Genomic DNA, 17227 nt, shown 5'->3' on the forward strand with positions numbered 1-17227 from the left:
ACAGACACACAGACACACACACACAGACACACACAGACACAGACACACACACACAGACACACAGACACACACAGACACACAGACACACAGACACAGACATACACAGACACACACACACACAGACACACAGACACACACACAGACACACAGACAGACACACACAGACACACACACAGACACACAGACACACACACAGACACACACAGACACACACACACGGACGACCCTGTGAGGACTCGGCCGGCCACACGCCCAGGAGGGAGGCCTCAGGAGGACCAGCCTCGCCCACACCCCGGTCTGGGAATCCAGCCTCCAGGCCTGGAGACAGGGAGTGTCTGCTGTCTCAGCCCCCAGGCTCTGGGCCTTTGCCTTGGCAACCACAGGGAATGAGTACAGGGTGAGGCCCTCCCGGACGTTCACGAACCACATTTCTGAGGAGAATCGCCATCGAGACAGGCTTTCTTCTGAAACCACTGTCTAGAATAAACTCCATGTCTGTCCCTTCCTGCGTCTGCAGATAAACTCCAAGTAGGATAGCTCTCCTCTCTCTTCCATGAACTGCTGGTATCCTCGTCTGCCCTGAGTCTCTCTGCCTAGCTCCCCAAGTCCTTCCTTCGCCTGGCTCACCAGAACACACTCACTCTCCTTCCCTCTCTCCTGGGAAGCACCGCTGTCCACACCTCCCCATTAACCTCTGATGATTCTCAGCTAGTGTTCCGAAAACCACGCCATCATAGACACTCCAGTCCATCCCTGGCCGAAGGAGTTTGGGAAATGTAACTAGATTCAACAAACATGCACCAATCACTTTGAAAGTCAAAGTGCTAACTGCTCTGTCGTGTCCGACTCTTTGAGACCCCATGGACTGCAGCCTGCCAGGCTCCTCCACGCGAGAATACTGGAGTGGCTAACCATTCCCTTCTCCAGGGGACCTTCCAGACCCAGGGATCAAACCCAGGTCTCCTGTACTGCAGACAGATTCGTTACTGTCTGGGCCACGAGGGAAGCCCAATCACTTTACTGCAGAATTTACTGCACTGCTTTCTGGGTCGTCTCTCAGAGTGGCTGATGCAATATTTTCCCAAAACCACTTAACCCCCGAATCACCGGTTCCTGGAGAGGACAAATGTCACCTCCCGCAGCAGGTGCATGACACACCTCCAGGGCACGTCCCGCAGAGCCCAGCTCCCTGCCGAGCACAACAGCCCCAGATGCTTACTGGGTAAAGACCTGCACGGCAGGGAACTGGAAACACTCCTCTGCCCAGAGGATAAGGGCTCCAGGGGTATTACCGCTACGCAGTATCGTTGGGCCAAAATCGATCTCCCCAAATCTGAAAAAGAGCTGCTGACGAGCCAGATGCTGAATTAAAATGTCTCCGTTGAGGATCACTAACCGTAAGGAGGAGGATCACGCGCCTTCCTGGCGTGCTCTGTGTGGTTACTGGCATGTTCTGTGTGGTTACTGGCATGCGAGGTATCAAGCGGCATTCTGGGTGGGTTAACAGAAAGGCTGGGATTTGGAACGTTCACACGATGGACCCACTTCCCTTCCACGAGGCAGAATTCCCTCAGGAGCCTGTGCTCCTTGGACTATAGGAGCGGGGTCCCCACGGCTTCCGGCTCCCCGCCTCCTGGAGAGAGCCAGCTGGGCTTCCAGTCTGGGCTGCAGGGGGCTCCCATCCGAGTTTCTGCTGTAAATGTTGTTAGGCGTGTCCGACCCTGCGACCCCACAGACTGCAGCACACCAGGCTCCTCTGTCCTCCACCGTCTCCCAGAGTTAGCTCAAACGCATGTCCATTGACTCGGTGATGCCACCCAACCATCTCATCCTCTGTCCCCTTCTCCTTTTGCCTTCAATCTTTTCCAGCATCAGGGTCTTTTCCAATGTACAGTAGGCCTGTTTGTTTTTTTTTTTTAATCACAGGCCCACATTTTGGTTTCCTTCCAGCATAAATGAAGAGATTCTGACCAAGCAGTGTACCCCCCGCTCCTAACCTCATCGCAAAACATGTGACTCACTCATCTAACACTTTTGCAGAAGCAAGAATCAATTCACTCTGAAGAAAAGGGATATCACGACAGGAGGACTAACAGGTCATGACCTCCTCTGCTGGGAGGCGGTCCCGCCCAGCACCTCGCAAACCCAAGCTGTTGTTTGATAGCCCTTCTGTCCTGGGGGACCAGAGGCCTGGACCCTCACAGCCACAGGGCGGATGTCAGGGGACTAGGAAAGGAAACCCCCTCAGTCAGGCCCCAGACATCTAGATCAAAGTAAAGGAGCCTTTCCCTAACTGGAACGGAGAATCTGCCCCAATCTTGCAGCAGCCATCAGAATAACCAACACACAAGCCAACAGATATGTGGATACACGTTTCAGGGTTAAAAAGGTGGGGGGAAAGAACTGTTTTTCAGATACTCAGCTTCTCTGCATGGAAAAGCCACGAGCACTTGGAAATAAATTATTTAAACCAGTGAAAATGCTCAGCAAGTGCTAGATAAGAAATTAATGAATACACAAAGTTAAATAAGTTGCTACATTTGCAATAAATAATTTAAAGACATTAAAAATTCTATCAGAGTCCCAACAATAGCCAAAGACATGTAAGGAAAAGTATCTAAAGCAACCTACGCTAGATCTTTATGGAGAAAATTAACAGGACATTATTCAAAACAACAAAATAAGAAAGGAAGACCAGACGAATGGAGAGAGCCACCATAATCATGGAAGCTAGGCTTTAATATCTTAAGGATAATAGTTCTCCATAAAACACAGATTTGAGGCAACTTCCAACAGAAACCCTGGCAGGACTGTTCACAGAACTTATTCTGGTCGTAAAGTTTGCAGAAAAGGAGAAAGAACCAAAAATCACCAGGACAGGGACTTGCCTGGTCTTCCAGTGGTTAAGACTCCACCCTTTCAATGCAAGGGGCACAGGTTCAATCCCCAATCAGAGAACAAAGATCCCACAAGCTTTGCAGCACAGTCAAAAAATAATTTTCTAAAAAATACCAGGACTAACTTTGGAAACAAAGAGATGCCAAATCTTCCTGAACAGTTATAATACGAGATCAGGATGACTTTGCTACAGAGACAGACACAGATCAATGGGAAGAGCAGAGAACTCGGGACAGGCCTCGCAAACATGGGAACGCAACGTGGGTCCAAGGGTTGGGAGGAAAAGAACCGATAAATGCACGATGCTGACATCGTGGGCCGTTCACATGCAAAGTATAAGAAACGGAGTGCCCCTCCCCACACACGCGCCAACGCCACACACGCTAAAGCCTGAAGCGTGAAAAAGCAAGACTACAAACGTCTAGAAGGAAAAACACAAGATCTCTTACTCGAATCTGGGATGCTCGACAGACGCGGTTTTGGTGCCGCTGTAACAAATGAGCACAGACTATTGGGATCAAACAACAGAAAGGTAATCTCTCCCAGTTCTAGAGACAGAAGTCCCAAGCGAGCCACAGAGGGCTAATGCCAAGGTGTGGTCAGCACTGGTCCGTCCTAGAGGTTCAGGGAAGAATCTGTCTCCTCGCCTTTCTCAGATTCTGGGGCGGCCCCTGCTCCACACACAGCCTCTACATTGCTGTAACCTTGCCTTCTCCCTCCTGTACCTGCCAAGCCCCCTCTGCCTTCCTCTAATGAGGACCCCTGAGGTTACAGTCAGCGCCACTCCACATCGTCCAAAACATCCTCCCCACCCCAAGACCCTGAACTTCATCACGCCCACAAAGCCCCCTCTGCCATAAAATAATAAGTCCCCTCCATTCAGACCTTCAGGGCGCAAACATCAAAAGATGCGATGTGCAGTCCATCAGGTGTGATCAAAGTGCAGCTCGCCCTCTGTCTCCTGTTCTGACCAACCTTCAGCTCTGCCATCTCCCACCTCCTCTCCCTCCCTGAGTCAGTAACTCTTCTTTCCTGCTCACCCGATGCCAGCCGCTGCGTGCCAGCTGTTGAACTCTACCGCTGTACTTTTCAAGGTACTGTACTGTTAAGATTTAAAATATTTTCCTTATTTTTTTTAATGTATTATTTGTGTGAAGAGTACTATAAACCTATTACAGTACAGGACTATATACCAATTGCTTTAGTTGGGTATCAAGGCTAACTGTGCTGGAACAACAAGCAAATTGGACGTACAAACATGCTCTCAGAACAGAAACTCATTGGTACGCAGGGGATTTACTATCAGGTCCCATTCGTGGGGTCCAGAGATTACAGCCTGGTACCTTTAGGGGCCAAGACTCAGCTGACAAAAAACCTACACAGCATATTAAAAAGCAGAGACATCACTTTGCCAACACAGGTGCGTACAGTCAAAGTTACGATTTTCCCAGTAGTCATCAACAGATGTGAAAGGTGGACCATCAAGAAAACTGAGCTCTGAAGAACTGATGCTTTCGAATTGTGGCGTTGGAAAAGACTCGAGAGTCCCTTGGACAGTCAGGAGATCAATCCAGTCAATCCTAAAGGAAATTAGCCCTGAATATTCACTGGAAGGACTGATGCTGAAGCTGGACTGCTAGTACTTTGGCCACCTGGATGCAGAGCCGACTCATTAGAAAAGACTTGATTCTGGGAAAGATTGAAGGCAAAAGGAGAAGAGGGCAGCCGAGGATAAGACGGTTAGATGGCATTACCAACTCAAAGGGCGTGGATCTGAGCAAATTCCGAGGGACTATGGAGGACAGAGGAGCCTGGTTCCCTAAGAGTCAGACAGGACTTAATGACTCAACAACCACAATCGCATCGTTACTATGCTTTTCTACACTTTCATGTTTATAATGTTTCTAATTAAAAATAAAAACTTTTAAAAAATTAAGGACTATGACAGCTGCCTGTGATGGTCTTATCACCTCCTTCCTGGGGAACCAAGCACCCTCCTATTCATCAGGGAAGACAAAGGACAGAAGGCAGAATGCTACATATACATATGTTATTAAAATGTACTATGTAAAACATACTAATGTGTTTATATAAAATACATTACATAAGATATTTATGCATATTATTAAATATTAACAGACATTCAAACACTGTGGAGAAGGAAATGGCAACCCACTCCAGTATTCTTGCCTGGAGAATTCCAGGGACAGAGGAGCCTGGTGGGCTACAGTCCATGGGGTCACAAGAGTCGAACATGTCTTAGGAAATAAACCACCACCACCACCATTCGAATAGTATCATTTTTTTCATAGCTAAGTCGCGTCTGACTCTTTTGCAACCCCATGGACTGTAGCTTGCCAGGCTCCTCTGTCCCTGAAACTCTCCAGGCAAGAATGCTGGAGTGGGTTGCAATTTCCTTCTCCAGGGGATCTTCCTGACTCAGGGGTCGAACCTGGGTCTCCAGCATTGGCAGGCAGTTTCTTTAAAAGTGAGACATCGGGGAAGCCCAGCATAAACAAATATATTATGAAAATATTACTGACAAAAACATATAAACTTTCCACCTGTATGTATTAAAACGTGTAATATTCCGGGGTGACATTCTCTTTTTTGCAGCACCCTAGGTTGAGAGGACCTGGGGCTGAAAGCACAGAGGAATCCTCCCTGGTCCTGCTCAGATAAGCAAGGTCCTCTCTAACTCCTGGGCCATTTCTGCCTCAGGCCAGCCTCCTGGGCAGTTTCTCTCGGGCCAAGGTCTGAAAGTCAGGACAAAGGTCTCCAGTCCCATCTAGTTTCTCTAGTTCTGAAGAGTATTCGGGATCAGACAGAAAAGGCAACATCCAAACTCGTCTCTGCAGCCTGCACGGCTGGTGGTCTCCAGACACTGGGTGCCCTGCAGCCCCCAGGCTCCTGTGTCTGGGGTGGGTCCCCCTGGCCACCGGGCTGTGAGGGGGGTTGAGGGGCCTCGGGTCCCGGCCAGGGGTCCCTCCTTGGTCCTCCTGCTAGAACCCCGTAGGAGTGCAGCCGCACTCTGGGGCTCCCCTGGGAGGCGACACCCACCGAGACAAAGCACCCCCATGGGCCCACGAGCTCTTAGAATCCAGTTCACGGTGTGTGCCCTTTCGCTATTAACCAGCCTTCTCTTTGTATGTGAGCCGTGTCTGGCTTAGCTGACGGTGTTGGCATGAAACAGACTCAAACAGTCTGCCTCCAGCCTGGCCCACCTCCCAGCTGTCCACTCGGTCTGGACAAACCACAGCAGAGACCCTGGACTGAAGGCTGATGGAAGGCTGGCGGAAGGCAGCTCCAGCTCAACTGCAAGCTGTGGCTTTTGAAGGGCTCACAGAGGCCCCTCCTAATCTATGGGTTGTAGGTTAGTTCGGTCAATCGTGTCTGACACTTTTCGACCCCGTGGACTGTAGCCCAACAGGCTTCTCTGTCCACAGGATTCTCCAGGCAAGAAAACTGGAGTGGGCTGCCGTTTCCTCCTCCAGGGGATCTCCCTGACCCAGGGGCTGAACTTGAGCCTCTTGTGTCTCCTGCATTGCAGGCAGAGTCTTTACCGTCTGAGCCAGGGAAGTCAAACTATCGGTGACCGGCAGCAGTCAAGGCAGTGAGTCTGGGAACCAGGCACATCAGTCAAGGCTGCAGAGCTGAGACATCCCGGGGAGACGACGTGTCCCTGAGATCTCAAAACCCAGCTGAGTCTGTTACAGAAAGACGTTCAGTTTTCTAGATCCAGCGTGGGGGCTCCCAACGGCTTTCTGCACCAGGCATCAGGCGCTGCCTGGGGTGGGCGGAGGTACTCTGTCCAGGCGCCAAGTCCCTGCCTGCGGGAAGCTTTGTGGTCACTTGCTGGGGGACGGCCATGGCTGAACCCTGGGTGGGGCTGCGGCTAGCCCGGTCCTGCGCCCCCCCGTAATGACAGTGTTCACGCTGAGGATGGGTTTTGTTTAATTCCTATCATCCCAGGCTGAGGGAACTTGCAACCATGGTTTCCATTTTCTTCTTCTGTTTTCCCAGGAAAGGATCTTAAAGAAACACCTTCCCCTCCAGGGGTTTAAAGCCACCAAGCCACCCTCCCAGTGTGAGCTGGTCCTGCACACTCTCTGGGGGTGCCCCCCTAAGTGGACACATCTGTCCAACAGCCCAAGGGCCTTCCATGTCCCCTACAGCCAGGAGAATGAGGTCCAAACACCAAGCCCAGAAGTTGGGTGCAACCCACCTCAGCATAGCCTGGTGGAACCCCACAGAGAGATCACCCAGCCGACAGAGCTCCTCATTGGAACCCCTACACTCAGCCCGTCCTGGGGTTTCCCAGCCTCACTGAGATGCGGGAACAGGAGGCTGTCCTAGGATGCTGGAATCACGCACCCTCAGGTGCCCCTAGGAGGTACACATGCCCGACCAGGGTGGAGAATCTAATGCATGTCTCAGGATGTCATCCAGCTTTTCCCCAGGAGCAGAGACCCCTCGTCGTGAGCAACCCCCTGCAACGCTGTCCTCTGGCTGACCCAACAACCCACCCTCCCAGTTCTCAGGACCCAGGCCAGGTCACGGAGCATCTCGGTGACTGCTGGCGGGAAACCACCTTCCCTTCGTCCTCTGCTGACCTCCACGGGAGGACGGCTCTTCCACACCCTCCAGTGCCGCACAGACGGACGGCCTGACGGACAGGATGTCTGAGCTTGCAGAGAGCATGAGCAGGGGAAGTGCTTAGCACCCACAGTGCTGCTGGGCGTGACTCCTGACTTCCTTTCCCATCCCCACCCTACCAGGATGAGACAGCCACAACAGGGCAGGGGGCCTCCGAGGAACAGCTGTCGACATTAAAGAATCCCTGTGCATCTGAAACGTATGTCTACGTAAGTCTAGACGCGACGTAGGCTTCCCAGGTGGCAGCCCGGTCAATCCGCCTGCCAGTGCAGGAGACACGAGAGACTGGGTTGGATCCCTGGGTTGGGAGGATTCCCCGGGAGAAGGGAATGGCAACCCACTCCAGTATTCTTGCCTGGGAAATCCCATGGTCAGAGGAGCCTGGGCAGCTACAGTCCATGGGGTCACAAAGAGTCAGACACGACTGAGCTCGCACACGCACGCAGGGAACTAGATCTCACAACTAAAACACACGACATCTGAGTGGCAGAACTGAGACTCATTTTAGGATCATAAAAGGATTCGAAGACATTAACTTTTCAGAAATCTGAATTTAAATGCATCCGGTTAAAGTACTGTAATTTGAAATTACCATGGTCATTAATTTTAATATGTATTTTGCCTCTTAGAAATTTTAGGAGCTCTTGTGTCTGCAACCCTTTGAAAAAAATAAAGCTCAATGCTTAAATTTATGTTAATTTACATTTTTATGAAAATCCATCCAGGTTCTGTACACTGTGAACATATTCAATTCTTAATTATTCAGATGATCACTCTCAATGGAACATAAATTATGTAAAAAAAACCTGGACTGTAACAACATGCATAGTAATTTTGCTAAACAGAAGGGAAGACAAATATATTTTATGGAATATATAGTAATTAACAAATGATGTTTATGACTTATCTGAATATCATTGGGCATCAACATAGTACCCAAGTGTACAAATAATAATTAAGTCCAGTCACATTGGTATATTGCCAGCTATCAGTCATATAAAAGGGTAAAGGTCGACACTTTTAAATTCATGTCACTATGAAGGTTAATGTGTGAAAAGCAGAAGGAGAAAACATATTTTATCTAACAGCTTGCCAGCTTGATTTATGATTTTTAAACAGGAAGGACGAGGCCTATCGAACTCCATCTGGAGTCCTGCTCCAGCCCCCGAGTAAGAGAGGCCTGCTGGGAGGTGGCGTGTGGGCCACTTCTCACACTGAGCTCTCAGCAGAGTCGAGGAATAAAAGCTCGGAGACCCCCAGGAATGAGAGGGGAGCAGTTGTTTCTCCTGGGAGTTCGCACTGGCCCTGCGCATAAAGTCACAGGGGCTGCAGGAAAACGGGTGCCCAGCCACAGCCCAGGGTTCAGCGCTGGCGCACTCACTCCCCGGTGAGGACCCTCCTCTTGGCCACGGACTGTGTCTCCACCCACGACCCAGAGGGGGTGCTCTGGGTCTCTTCTTGGTGGTGCTGGTTTGGTTGCTAAGTCGTGTCCGACTCTTGCGACCCCCTGGACTGTAGCCCACCAGGATCCTCCGTCCGTGAGATTCTCCAGGCAAGAATACTAGAGTGGGTTGCCATTTCCTCCTCCAGGGGAATCTTCCCAACCCAGGGGAAGACACTAATCCTATAGGATTAGGGCTCCATCCTCATGACCTCATTTAACCTTAATGACATCCAGGGAGCCCCCATCTCCAAACACGGCCACGCTGCGGGTGAGGGCTTCAACTGATGAGCACAAACGTTCACACCATCTCGGAAGGCCCACCTCTGCTCCCGAGTTCCTGCACCCGCCGGGCCCATAAGGAGCTCTAGGCTGGGAGGCCTGTTTCAGGGCTGCAGGAGCCGGCATGAGGTGAGGACCCCCATGAGTGCTTGAGGCTCCAACAGGACACGGGCGTCACCTGCTCGACGCCTGCTGGGACGTGGCGACTGAGTCAGCAGAGGGGGCCAAGGGCGCTCAGGACTTCCAGCCCAGCGCTCACCAGCCCCTGGAGCAAAGGGAGCTCACCAACCACCTCGGCAGCCGCCATCCCCCGGCCTGACCTCGCGCCGAGGACGGGAGGATGCCCAGGAGAGGCTTCGACACCAAGAGCACAGACGGGGGCCACGAGCACGGCTTCTCCTGGGACTTCATGTAAAAGAAACTGCCTTTTAAAAAGCCAGATGCAGACCAGAATTACCCTGGAACTTCTTGAAAAATACAAATGCCCAGGTATTGCGTTTTCCCCCAAAGTTCCAGATATGTTTCTAATGAGCGTGTTTAAAACCAACTGGACTATATGATGATCTCTTACTTTTATCTAGTTTGTTTCACTTTTTCTATTTCATATTCAGGGCTAATTTCATTTAGTTTATGTTTTCCCACTTCTCCATCTCTTTTTTTTATTTCTTTCTCAAGCCTCATCAAGTGTAGTAGAAAAGCTTTTGTGTATATATATATTATAGTATGCATACATACATGCTGTATTATACATATACATTCATACTATATATACATACTATAGTAGGCATAATATATATATTTTAGAAAACTTATGAATTTTTGCCTAATTAAAAAACTTATGACATTTTGATTTCACTTGTCTGACTTAGTATGAATAGAACGCTAGACTTCTGATTTTAAGCAAATAGATATACAACAAGCAACAGAGGTTTACTACAGAGCACAGGGAACTGTAGTCAATAGCTTGTAATAACCTATAATGGATAATAATCGGAAAAATAATGTATGTGTACATGCGTTACTGAATCACCTTGCTGCACCCGTGAAACATTGTAAGTCAACTATACTTCAATAAAATACATATATTAGGAAAAAGAAACCGCCTTTTAAGCATCTTCTCCCATATTTTGAATAGCTTCCTCGGAAAGCATTCTTACAAGCGGACGATCTGTGTTATCAGCACATGTGCATTTCTCCGTGGGCTCCCCCATGAGGAATGAAGCCAGGCTGCCTTCCAGAAAACTGCCCAGTTCACACTAGGGCAACGCGCAGCTCTGCAGGTCAGGGTCTGACCCCGCGCGGCAGGCAGGAAGAGGCGGGCACTGGGCACAGCGGCCCCTCCACAGGCCTCCCAGAGCCCGCACAGAGGGAGAACGTGATGGAAAACGCACGCACACATGGATTCGGGACTCTGCAAAGACACATGTGAGGGCTGCACTTCCCCGTCCCACAGCCTCCTGGGCTGAGAAGTGAGCGTGCTGCCCCCCACCCAACGTCACACAGTCACTCCCCCATGGGAAGAGTGAGGGTGACTGGCCCGACAGTGTTTTATTAATCTACTTCATTAATTTTTCAGCATTTGGACTTTTGTCAACTGCACTAGCAATAAAAGGAAAATCATTCTCCACACTCATGGAGGACACAGTTTTTTTAAAAAAAAGAATGGCAGAGGGAAGAAATCAATTCCAGAATTCAAGATCTGGTTCTCCTTCTAGCTGGGACCACAGGCGGGCAGGCCTGCTGTGATCTGAGCTTTCTGAGCAGCGTGAAGATGAATGTCCCAAATGGTGCCAAGCAGGCTGACTGCTGTGCTGGTTTCAGCGTTTGTACCACTTCCTGACGCTCGGGAGGGGTCATTCCCCGGGACCTCTCGGCTGCCACACAAAGAGGGACTACTGTGGACTACTACACCTCTCCCCTGATCAGCCAGGCCAACACCCCCGAGAAAGGCTACTTCACAACCCCAAGCCAAGAGGAAAGTGAAAGTGTCTGTGCCAGCTGCTCAGTCATGTCCGACTCTTTGCAACCCCGTAGACTGGAGCCTCCAGGATCCTCTGTCCATGGGATTCTCCAGGCAAGAATACCAGAGTGGGTATAGCCATTTCCTTCTCCAGGGGATCTTCCTTACCCAGGGAACGAACCCATGTCTCCTGCCTTACAAGCAGATTCTTTACCGTCTGAGCCACTAGGGAAGCCCCTGGGAAGAGAGTGGGTCCGAAATCCATTACTGGTGTCCTTATAAGAAAGCCATGGGAAGATGCAGACCACAGGCAGGAGAAGCAGGAAGATGGCCAGGGGATGATGGAGGCAGAGGTTGGAGGGATGTGTCCACAGGTCAAGGTCAAGTCAAGGTTACCAACCACCACCAGGAGCTTCAAGAGGTGAGGAAGGATCCTCCCCTGGAACGCGAGTTGATGACCCCTTGATTTTGGACTGTGACCTTCAGAATTGTCAAGAGAATACATTTTTGTTGCTTTAAGCCACCTCCTCACGGCCATTTACTCCTACAGCCACAGAAAACTAATACGCAGGGATTTACACTCAGTGGGTAGCACCACTCAAAGCTCTTCTCAGCTGATTCCTCTTTGGGCAAACCGCACACCCAAACTCGCACACCGTGTAACCTCTTCAGAATAAGGAAACAATCACAGTAATAGATAATCACACTGGCATGTAGATAAAGTCCCTTGGACTTCCCTGGTGATCCAGTGGTTAAGATTCTGTGCGTCTGATACAGGGGACATGGGTTCAATCCCTGGTCAAAGAAGTTCCGCGTACCTTGCAGCCAAAAGACAAAAGGCCCTCGGAAGCCACTGGCTAACAAAGTGACGAAGCCGGGAAACAAGCAGAAGGGAGACAGGCTTTGGGGAGCTGCACAGAGTGGGTCTCAGCGCTGGAGCCCCCGGGCGAGGATGCACTGAGCGCATCCGCCTTTACACTTGCTGTTCCCTCCGCCTGGAACGCACCCTTCCCTGCTCCCACTCCCAGTCACAGAAACGCCTTCCCTGACTGCCCTTTCTCAAGCTGCCAAACACACACACACACAGTACATGCTTCCCTGGCTGAAATTAACACCTTGGTTTTTGTAAATCTATGTAGTTTTTATTTTTTGTCACCATCAGAACAGCCAGGATGGAACCTGCTATTTGTATTGCTGCTTCTTTAGCAACTAGTCCAACTGAGGACACGTTTGAAGAATAATAAATAAACAGTCATGGGGTCCGGGACTATAGCTGCTGTTGCTGTTGTTGCTAAGTCACTTCAGTCACGTCTAACTCTGTGCGACCCCATAGACGGCAGCCCACCAGGCTCCTCTGTCCCTGGGATTCTCCAGGCAAGAATACTGGAGTGGGTTGCCATTTCCTTCTCCAATGCATGCATGCATGCTAAGTCACTTCAGTCGTGTCTGACCCTGTGCGACCCCATGGACAGCAGCCCACCAGGCTCCTCTGTCCATGGAGTTCTCCAGGCAAGAGTCCTGGAGTGGGCTGCCATTTCCTATCAACACAACTAGGGCAAGACAGTTCTCTCCAGAAAATGTGAAACCTCTTGCCCTTGAGCCTAAGAGGTGGGGTGACCAGGAAGCCCAGGCTGCCCATGGTGGTCACGCAGATGCTGGAGCAGTGAGATGGAATGAGACAACAGAGCCAGGGGGAAGGCAAGCAAGTGGGGAGAAACAGAATCCAGGCCAGATGGAGGGAGGTGGAGGCAAGAACACAACACAGGGGCAGAAGAGGCAAAATAGAGAGAGAGAGAGAGAGAGAGAGAGAGAGACCTCCACTTCCAGGCAGATAGAGCAACGGGTGCTGGGTTTAGCCTCCTGCCTGAAACCACCGAAATGTGCTCAAAATATACGATAAATGGTTTTCAAACATGCAGGACCATGACGCAAGAGAGCCAGGAAACAGACCAGGTGAGTCCTGGGGCTGCTCTCCGCTTCCTGCACTCAGTGTCTGGGCCACGGTCCCAGAAGGGGCCAAGTGATGCCGGGCGAGTTCCCTGAGCGGAGGCAACAGGCTGAGAACTCAGGGGGCCAAGGTGACAACCGCCCCAGGAGGACGGAGAACAGGAGAGGACAGCCTGGAACACAGAGGCCACTAGAGACCTGCAGTGGGTCCTTGGAGCATTCTGAAGGATGAGACCAGCCCATTCGAGGCAGCCAACCTACCAGGAACTATAGCTCAGGATGCACATGAGTCTCACAGGTCCAGGAACACTGCCTGCTCCCACTGGACAAACTGGAAAACCTCATGACTTACGGGACACAGAACACACAGAGGGCTGGCCTCAGCAGTGGGAAATACCCAGGCCCAGGCCGAATGCTGCTATCACCCAAAGAGCAAATACAGGAAGCAAGACCTGAAAGGATCAAGCTGTCTTTAAACAATTTAACGGAATGTTAACAAAGAACTCAACAGAACAAAGCTCAAGAATATTTACACAAATTCAAAAATATAGACTCAACAAGAAAAATCCACAGTTTACAAACCTTAGCAATAAAAATATCACTATATTAATGAAACAATAAAAAATGATCAGGTATGCAAAGGAGCAGGAAAGTATGAACCATAATGAGAAATACAACCAACCAATCAAAACTAAACAGGACTGAATCAGATGTTATAATTAGCAGACAAAGCATTAAAAATTATATTAACTGATTTCTTCATGTTCAAAAAGGCAAGCAGAGACATGAAAGGTTAAAAACTAAATCAAGTGTTCAAAGATGAAAATGACAATATCTGAAATGAAAAATACACCAGATAAAAGATTCACAGCAAAATGGACAACAGATAAAAAGATGATGAAATCGAAGATATTGTGGAAAAGTAACACGAAGAAAATAACAAATTATTAGAAGAGAACAAATTATCAGAAAGCTACGAAACTTCCGTCAGCCTAATACATATGGAACTAGAGTTCCTGATGACAAAGAGTACAAGAAATTATTTGAAATTTTGGCCAAAAATAATATTCATTTGATGAAAACTATAAACCCACAGACCCAAGAAGCTCAATGAAACCCAAGCATAAGAACCATAAAGAAGACTACGCCAAGGCACATTATAACAAATCAAAGCCAAAGATAATGAGAAAAATCATAAAAACAGAGGGAAAAAAAAACACATATTACATTCAGAAAACAGACTTAAGATTGACAGCAGATTCCTGGCTGGAAACAATGCAAGTGAGTGGACAATGGAACGACGCTTTTAGAGCATTTTCCCAAAAACTCAAACGAGAATCACTTAACCAGGGAAAACACCTTTCAAAAATGAAGACTCTTCAGACATATATAAAAGCTGAAAGAACTCAAGTCTTCCTTGCAAGAGACATTAAAGGAGAAATTTCAGGCAGAAAGAAATGATACCAGAAAAAAAAAATGAAATTACACAAAAGAATGGAGACAATAGGAAATGGCAACACATGGGTAGATACACGAGTTTCTCTTATTTAAACTTCTTTAAATTGATGCCTTTGAGCTGTGGTATTGGAGAAGACCCTTGAGAGTCCCTTGGACTGCAAGGAGATCCAACCACTCCATCCTAAAGGAGAACAGTCTTGGGTGTTCTTTGGAAGGAGTGATGCTAAAGCTGAAACTCCAGTACTTTGGCCACCTCATGCGAAGAGTTGACTCATTGGAAAAGACTCTGATGCTGGGAGGGATTGGGGGCAGGAGGAGAAGGGGACGACCCAGGATGAGATGGCTGGATGGCATCACTGACTCGATGGACGTGAATCTGAGTGAACTCTGGGAGTTGGTGATGGACAGGGAGGCCTGGCGTGCTGCGGTTCATGGGGTCGCAAAGAGCTGGACACACTGAGCGACTGAACTGAACTGAAACATATGTATTTACAATTTATTTATAAACATACACATTTAGGAGTTTTTAAATATGTAGGGAAAATATATGACAACACAGGCACCACAAGAGCTGAAAAGGGGGAAAGACAGCAGCTCATCACAAGGCGCTCACACTAAACACGAGCGGGCATGGAGTCACTGGAGGGGCTGTAAGAAGGTAAAGGTGTACGGGAGAAACCCGAAGCACCGACTTAAATAATAAAGCAAAGAGTTATAGCTAATACATCGACAAAGGAAATAACAGAATCATAAGATTCTACTAATCTAAACGAAGGCAGAAAGAGAATAAAAAACAGATGGGACAAGAACACAAATAGCAAGATGACAGATTTAAATCAAACTATTACCATTTTCACATTAAATATTATCCAATTCTAAGCTGTTGATAATCAATGCACATTAAAAATCAAGACAGAAACAGAGGGCAAGAAGCTAGGAGAAAACATACCGGTTTAATGCTAATCAAAAGAAAACTAGAGAAGTTACATTTTTTTTTCCCAGGAAACTGACAAGAAGAATGCTTCCCAAATTATTCTGTGAGGTCTATATTACTACCCTGATACTAAACAGAAAACAGATTGATATCCTTCACAAACATAGATGCAAAAATTCTAAGTAAAACTGTGGGAAATCAAATATATAATACTTCATAACCAAGGGTGATTTATTTCAGGAATGCAAGGTTGATTTAGCATTTGAAAAATCAATCAGTGAAGTTCACCATATTAACAAACTAAAAATAAAAACCATAAGATCAATTCAACAGCTGCTGAAAAAGCATTCGACAAAACCCAACATCGATTCATGACAAGAACTCTCAGCAAACTAGGGCCAGAAAGAAACTGACAAAAGGCATCTCAGCAAAGCCCACAGCAAACACCACACTTCACAGTGAAAGACTGAAAAAGTTCTCCAAAGATCAGGGACAAGATAGAGAAGTCCAACTTCCCAGCTTCTGCTCAGTAAGAAGAAAAATGAATAAAACACATCCTGATGTAAAGGGAAGAAATAAAACTGCCTTTATTTGCAGACAGCATCATGGTCCATGCAGAAAATTCATCAGAACCCTCAAAAAAACTACTAGAACTAGTGAGTGATTTAAGCAAAATTAGCGGATATAAGATGAATATAAAACAATCAATCCATTGTGGGGACCTCCCTGGTGGTCCAGTAGCTAAAACTGCACCTTCAGTGCAGGGAACAGGGGTTCAATCTCTAGTCAGGGAACTCAATTCTACACACCACAGCTAAGACCTGGTGCAGCCAAAATAAGTGAATAAATATTTAAAAAAAAAAAAAAAAACCACTGTGTTTCTGCACAGTGGCAGGGAACAACTGGAAATTGGAATCTTAAGGACGATACCATTTATAACATTGACCAAAAATACGATGTGCTTTGTGGAAAAGCTGACAGTCTGTGAAAGACTCACACACTCAAAAGGACAACCCGAGGCTGAGAGAGGACTTCAGAAAACAAGAGGCAGCCGCTAGAGGAGAGCCCCGAGGTTCAGGCTGTCACCGATCTCTGCTCCAGTCTCTGCTTAGGGACCCGGTAGCATGGGGCCTCCCCTGCAAGGTGGGGATGACAGGGAGCTCGGCTGACTTCCCTGGGAACAAATGTCATTTCCATTTTGCAGAAAAACGTGACACAGAAGTAATTGGCTCTGGGGATCCTCTTCCCAGAAGTATCTCCAATCAGACTGCCCTACCGCACCCCAGCCCCAAGCCACAGGGTGTGGGACATTCTTTGCTTTATTTAAACGGATGCTGCCTACTGGTACTTTTGATCAACAGGTACAGGGTGGAAGTAAAGAGAACAGAGGAAGCTGTTTCCACACAAAAACGTGGAGGAGGTGACAAGTTTGGCTAATTGATGGTCTGGGCAGTTAAAATAGCGTTTCCTGACAAGGTGGGAGCCGAAGAAAGGCAAGAAAGCATCGAGTTCCCACCCTGGACCGTCTAACAACGCTTCCTACAAGCCCACAGCTCAAGTCCAAGTCAGAAAAACAAAGCAACACTCGGGGCCTACTTGAAATAGATACAGGCCCCCAGAAAACCCCCACGGATGGCATGTTTGAAGAAGC

The 17227-nt window shown here is 48.3% G+C and overlaps 1 protein-coding gene and 1 long non-coding RNA gene across 2 annotated transcripts in view; one reads left to right on the forward strand and one right to left on the reverse strand.

The window, feature by feature from the left end:
• Positions 1-15429, forward strand: part of LOC120874154 — a 27787-nt gene extending 12358 nt beyond the window's left edge. Inside the window, exons 2-3 of the long non-coding RNA XR_005723597.1 lie at positions 13966-13976; positions 15418-15429. This is a non-coding gene — a long non-coding RNA (uncharacterized LOC120874154). The remainder of the gene's footprint in view (positions 1-13965; positions 13977-15417) is intronic.
• The window catches only part of SHANK2 (SH3 and multiple ankyrin repeat domains 2), a 527407-nt gene that overhangs the window by 479493 nt on the left and 30687 nt on the right, over positions 1-17227 (reverse strand). The window lies entirely within an intron of this gene.

Source organism: Oryx dammah, unplaced genomic scaffold (genome assembly GCF_014754425.2).
Source record: "Oryx dammah isolate SB20612 unplaced genomic scaffold, SCBI_Odam_1.1 HiC_scaffold_15, whole genome shotgun sequence".
NCBI classification, from domain to species: Eukaryota; Metazoa; Chordata; class Mammalia; order Artiodactyla; family Bovidae; genus Oryx; species Oryx dammah.